Source organism: Coffea arabica, chromosome 8c (assembly GCF_036785885.1).
Source record: "Coffea arabica cultivar ET-39 chromosome 8c, Coffea Arabica ET-39 HiFi, whole genome shotgun sequence".
NCBI lineage: Eukaryota > Viridiplantae > Streptophyta > Magnoliopsida > Gentianales > Rubiaceae > Coffea > Coffea arabica.
Window position 1 is genome coordinate 6,688,804 of NC_092325.1, and position 7,386 is coordinate 6,696,189.

The window sequence follows — 7,386 nt, forward strand, 5'->3', positions numbered from 1 at the left end:
GAGGCCATGATCTTATATTTTATAGAAAAAAGTTTAATTAATGTGGAACATATATATTAAAAATTGTGCTACTTATTTCAAACTTTTATTGATTTCGAATTCTTTTAATTTTTTTTCTTTATCTTATATTTTCTTCACATGCTTGTTTCTTGGTGGGAAACCCTTTTTTAGAAAAAAAAAATATTTCTTAAATCTTAGATGAATGTGTAAAATATAAAATTAAATTGGTATAAATCATTTTTCTTAATTAAATGATAAATGGGGCGGGGCGGGTACCCGTTGACCTGACCATATCTCAGCGGATACCCGATTATAGAGTACCCGCTGATATGCGGGGCGGATAAGGGTAAAAAAATGGCTGACCCGCAAGGTGCGGGTCGGGTCAGCCAAATGGTGAATGGGGCGGGTACCCGACCCGCGCCCACCCTTACTTTTGAAGGAGCACGATTGATCTCTATTTTATAAAGGGTTAATTTTAGAAACCTTTCTTGAGGTTTATCCTAATATCATCTAGTACCTCTGAAATTTCAAAAATCTCACATAGTTCTCTTTGAATGACAATTTATGTAACATCGTTGCCCTTGGAGGAAAGAGATTATATATTATCCTTTCACTTTTATCGTTATACAATTTGATTTATGAATTTTCAAATATGAACAAAAGACAAATAAGGTGGAGTATTAAATTTAGAATATGAGAAATGTAAGTATAATAATTAATAAATTTAGTTGTTTCTTAACTAGAGAAAACCATTGTGTACAAGGGTAACTTTTGAAACTATTTTAATATTATAAAAAGGAAAAAACTTTAAGAGATTGGTTGGAACAAGGAGGAATAAGAGCAAAGAGACACATAAGTTTTGCCACAAAGACGGAAATTAGAGTGAAAATTTCAAATGATCGATTATAGCAAAGACAGACATTAAACATAGAAATTTTTGCAACAAAGAGGGAGAAAAATATTTTAGATGGCATTCTTGTTATTTGTTGTTAGATATTTTAGCTTGTAGGATTTTTTTTCTCAACCTTTTGCTACTTGAAAAAGTAGGAAAATATTGGGGGTAAGAATGTCATTTCACAGCTCTAATTGGAACATCTAGTCACATTATAGTGATAGCAAAGGTAAGTGAGATTTTTGAAATTTTGAAAGTGCTAGCTGATGTTAGGATGAGTCTTGGGGGAGGTTTCCAAAATTAACCCTTCTATAAATTATTTTTAGTACATAGTGATGAAGTTTTTAACCTGCTGGGAACATAATCTATCAAATGAATTTTCATAAAATTTTGTGGATTCTTCTAGACAAATATCTCAACAATAATCCGTATGGTCGTATTATGAAATTAAGTCAATGATCAACATCATAAACACTGCAACACAACTAAGAAGACAAATTTTAATTGAATTAAATTTCTACACGTTGATATTATATATATTTTTATCATTAGATTTATGATATCTAATTTAAATTTGAATTTAAATCTAAAAAACAATAATGAAGAAAAGAGACAAATAACAAGAGCTTGAATGAATCTAATTATTAAACTCCCTTTTTAAAGATTGTCGTAGACATCGTAGTTGGAAGTTGGAACCATCGAGCTAGTTCCGTAGGATTGACTCTTTAGCATCATAGTCAATCCGGGAATCTGGGTCCCATGGCTCTTTAACAAGCTGGCCACGTCAACATAAATCTGGTTTATTTGGCTTCCCATTATGCGGCTACGGCTTCCATTCTACTTCTCCGGCTCCTGTCTACTTTCATTGAGTGGGAGCCAGCTGACTGAATCGGCACAGCCTCGGCTCCGGCCGGGTCAAATTTCTTACCAAACACTCCAATCCGTTAGAGAAACTCGTGGGCCATGTAACCGGCTAGAAGCCGATTATATGCAAAGCTGATTCGTCCAGCCCTTGTAACGATGTTGCTGGATTAGCGCCTGTTACTTCACGTGATAGTTTTATGGTTAATGATGTATTTTAAGAATCGAATCCTTAAAAAAAAAAAGAATCGGATCGGATCGATCCGATTGAACCGCGAATTAGTCATGATATCAATCTAATTCTACGAGAAAGTCGAAAAGTTAAAAAAATTAATGAAAATCAGTTCAATAAATGAAACCGATCAAGTTCTATTTTGAATTTCGGTTTAAGACTTGGACCCATTTTATGGGCTACCCACTTTTTTGAACTTTTGGGTTTTATCAAAAGTCAACAACTACAGTTAATTGTCTGCTACTACAATTATTGATCAGTCATTTTTTTTTTAAAATTGGGAGGAAAAAACTTTAGGTGGCCCAGCTTAAAAACAAAACAACTAATCCAATTTAAAACTAAAGAAATCCTCTTCCTTCAAGAATCCTTATCTCCGGAAACGCTCTAAAAGTTTCACTCATCTCCTCTTTTATTTTATTTTCTTTTTTCCCTTCTTTTCTATCTTTTCTTTTACATTATTGATTTTTGTGAAAGTGATAATGAAATTGAACTTGGTAGATAAAGAAGCACACTTGTTTTTCCCTTTCTTCTTCTATCTTTGGTTTTCATATTCATGATTTTTTCTACCATTTTTTTGGAGTTAATTTTACAAATCCTATCAGATTTGTTTTTGAGTTGGGAAAGTTAAGCTCGACTTTGTTTAATTTAAGATATTAGATAGATTTGTTCATAATTTTGTTGTTTCTTTATTTTTTATGAAATACTTTTTCTTTTATTTGGTAAATGAATTAGAAGGTACTAGATCAATAAATCTTCTACAGAAGATATTACAAATTTTGGGATTTTGTGTTGATTTTACATGTTTCTACTTATTTTTTATTTTCTTATTTTTTTTTAAAAAAAAAATCAATGAACTGGGGTTGAACCGGTTAAATTTTGACCTGACCACTTTACCCATTCAATCATCGATCTGAATTTCCAAACATTGGGTTAATGAGAAAAAACTAACATGTTCTTTCTCTCTCTCTTTTGGTCATTCAAACTCATCTTAGTCGTGGGCATTCATTAAAGCACTATGAAAAGGCCACATCAGCCAAAGATCCTTCTTCTTCTTTTTTCTTTTTTGAGAGTAAAGCAAAGTTTTCATTCGTTCAAATAATAAATTACAACTTTGATTAATGAAACGGGATGTCATCCTACCAGATAGTTCTACATTCCAAACAAGAGAAAGTTTTGCTAAAATATGGGTTGGCAAATTTCTAGTTCTACGTACATGGAAGATTTTACGTCCTTGAAACATTTTACAGAGCATTCGGTCTTGTGACTCTTGTCTAACATATTGTCAAAATAAATTTAAAAAAAAAAAATCCACTTCAGTAGAATTCACATTCTAAACAGCATTAATAGGATCACTTTCAAGAATTAAAGTCTCAATTCCCACTTCTTTTGCCCATTCCAACCCTTTGATGATAGCTACAATCTCACCAAATTCTGGAGATGTAGCTTTACCACTTCTTTCCGCAAAAGGCTGCCATAAGTTGTCCCTCACTATCTCTAACAAGAACACCAATTCCTGCTTCCTCTGAAGTCTATGTTGCATTTACATTAACCTTCAAAAAACCTTACTCTAGAGGATGCTACCATTTGTGCTAGCCATCTTACTAGTTTCTTGGCCTTGGATAAACTCTAGCAAATATGATTTTTCCCATTCGACTATCATGCAGAGTTTCACTACGTACCTTTCCTTCAAATATTATGATGCTATTTCTTGCATATTAGATCATCCACATGATGATGACAAAGAGTTCTTTCTCCTGCTCTTCGCCACTTCGCAATATCGCCTGCAATTTGTCTTTAAGACATGAAGCATTAACTACTCTAACATCCAAACTTTTAGATCGGCTAGGTCCCAAATCTGTACAGCAAAACCATGTTTATTAGGTTGAGAGAATGAATACCAAAACCAATTTTAAGTTTGGATTCTTGAGGGCCAAGGAAGCCTTGGTGTAGTAGTTAAAATTGAAAACTTAAAAATTAAAGGTCTTGGATTCAAATTGACAACTTAAATCTCACATTTTCCCTATCAAAAAAAAATTAAAAGGAAAAAAGTCTTGATGCTTGACAACATAAATTGATTCTCGCTATTCCGCCAGTATTTATCTTACTCATTTGCTTTTTCTTTTGTCCCCTGCTTCGCTAGTTTCATATTCATCTGCTTTGATACTTTTTCTCAAAAAAAGAATCTTGTTTAATTTTTCTAATTCAAAATCTGATTTTGTTGTGAATTTTATGCAAATAGGTAAGGGAATGACTGAACTTAATATCATGGAAAAATAGGAAAGGAATAAGAGAGAGAAAGAAGAAGACGTTTGAGTTGATTGTCAAGGACAATTTTGTCATAATTGCTTACACATCAGCAGCGGCTGATTACTTTTTTTTTTTTTTTTTTCCGGAGACGATAAACCTAATATATTATACACTAACGGGAAAGGGGCGGACCTAAGGAGGTCTAGGGATAATTCGGAGGGGACTGAACCACCACCGGACCAAATGGGTACATAACACACCCACCTGAATTTTTTTGGAAACAAGCCACTTAAATGTGACATTTTAGTGAAAGGCAATGTTTGAACCCCTGCCTCCCACCCGCCAACTAGGTGGTGGCCACTGTGCCAATGGCCCAGTGGTTAGCAGTGGCTGATTACAGACAATTCAAAAAGGTCAAATTAGGAAATAGGGGTGAAAAGGTAAATTCATATTATGGATTTTTTAAAAACTAGCTCAAAAGCAAACGAAGAAAGATTGGGAAATGTTAGAGGGCAGAACTTTGATTAAGATCTGTAAACTAGGGAAAAAATTCATCTTAAGGTATATTCAAATGAATGATTTTTGATTTGTCAAAGAGGTCTTGATCTCCTAGTTAATATTTAATATTGAGACCTCAAAATTTTTAGAGATTTGAGTTCAAATTCCTTCTTTCCTCTTCTTCGCTTTTTAAATTTTATTTTTCCTCCACTAGAATTTTTTTTTTTTTTTTTAAGCTCTCAACAGCTCTAGTCCAAGAATTGAGCAGAGATGCCTTGCTGAAGCCCAGAGAGTAGAGTAGCGAGTATAAATATAACATCCACTGCTCTAAGACTGGATATATTTATGCAACACACTTTAGGTAGCACCAAATAATTTCAATCACTTTGCTTAAACGGAAACACAAGTCAACAAAATTAGACTTTGGTTCTCCTATATACCATGTAATTAAGATAGAGGCATCGAGCTGGAAAGAATTTATAATCAGTACTTTTTTCTGGTACAATACATTTCTAGTCAACCAAGAAAAAAAAACTGAAAGAAAAAAAAAAAAGAATTGAGTTCTCGAGTCTCAACCTTTTTGACACTTATTTTTCTGCCGGGAAAGTTTATTAAGCTCCCTCCTTTCATGAAATTGTAGAGTTGATATTAATCATCAATTTATCATCCTCCAGCACAAATCTTTCTTCTGAATTTTCGCATTGCCTTTTTTTCCCCCTCAAAGCCAAGCCATATTTACCAAATTTATTTCTAACTTCGAGTTCTTTATAGCGATTCAAGGATAGAACAAGAAATTAAAGAACCCGAAAAAAATAAACGGTGTGGGGCATATTTTCATGAAAAGTGTTTAGTGAAGAAATCCTGCTGAATTTGTTTAGTTACTAAACATACGTGAAAGGTGGTGCTGTCAAAATCTTCTTCATCCAAAGCTATGAGAAAGGAGTAAAAAATTACATTTTATTGAAGTACCAATCATAAAGTTTCTAATGAGGTATTAATCAATGTGATGAACCAAGTTATACAGGAGAAAGAGCAACACAGCTACTAGTACAAGGCCCCATTGGCTAAATCCTTCAGAAAACATTCCATGAAGGGAAAGAAAAGCAGCAAAAAGAAGTATACTTCCCCATCCATATTCATCTCTATCTCTTTCATGGTATACTTGACCACTTCCTCGAAATAATTCAAAAGAAGGTAGATAAATACTAGAAAAATATATGACCAGTATGAGAACAAGAGGGCCAAGAAACATCTTTGTTACTGCATAAATGATCAGAACAATTGCAAGAGGTAGCACTAATGATTGTGTGATTTGATAAACCAGAAGAAGAACTGCAACAGGGATGACCAATAGCACAGTGAAGGCCGAGTTTTCAGCATCTGAGGCTAGTGAAATATCGTCCATCAGAGCGCGACCATGCAGGAGGATTCCAAGAGTTGCCACTAGGAGAAATGGGATCCATGGCGATGGCCCTGTGGCCATCTAGTTGCGATACAAAGATTAGTGATGGTATTAGAAAAAAATTCGCGAAGTCTTGATAACCCTTGTATGTTTAGAAAATTTCCTTGGGATATAGATAGCACAGTTTGCAATTCTTGATATGGAGCAGAAGGAAGCAATTTGCAGTTGCTTTGGAGGCAAGATCTCTTAAGATCCATGCGTGTTGTAGGAAAATTTAAGTTGAGTATGTGAGGTAGTTAGTGGAAAGTGACATTTATGTCTTTAGATAGAAGGGTTGATCTGAGTTGCTTATTCAGCTGAACAACTTGGTTATGGTTTGGTGGTGCTAGTTTTCAATAGTTATGTTGCTTGTATAACTTCAGCTAAAGATGTAATCTGTTAAATGCAGATGGCATGGTGACTTAATTCAAGGAAAGAAGTACATGATTATGAAGCTGAGAAATAAAACAAGAAACAAGTTAAACATTTCTCACCTCAAAACTACGCAAGTTTTAGGATTTAAAGTGAAGCAAATCAATCTTAAGCAACGCCTCCCTTACAAGAAAAGTAGTTAACCAAAAAATGCAGCAAACAAAGAGGGATAAGAGCTATTTGAAGCCTTTCTTGTAAGACAAGTAGATTAAGTTTACCTACAATACTGATTTTGATTGTGCCTCACATGTCCAGTGAGGTCAAAAAGAGTCAAAGAAAGGAAGAAAAATGAAATCATACTGAGGTTCATGCTGCAAAATTTTTCGATTTCATTAGGTAAACATATGAGCTTTGTAAGGCATAAACTATACATATATCTTTTCAATGGATTGCATGAAGAAAATAAACTAGACGTGGCAATTACGCCCAAAACCCAATAATCCACCCAACCCACCCACTAATTTGAGAGGTTGGGTTGGGTAAGTTGGGTATTGGGTTAATTTTGGGTTGGGTAATAAAAATCCACAAATATTTTAGGCGGTTTGGATATTTGTGTTGGGCACCCATTACCCAACTTATACTAATTGAATCAAGTGAATAATCAACACAATCTTAAAAGGGTAAATAGTTACTCAAAAGCATCAACTGTAGACTTTTTTTTATTATTTTTTGCTATAAACATCTTTTGTGATTATAACATAATTCGCCAAGCAAGTTAAAATTTTTTTACTTGGCCCATTTTTAATTCCTTGGTTACATACTTAATAGGGTATTACCCTAGAT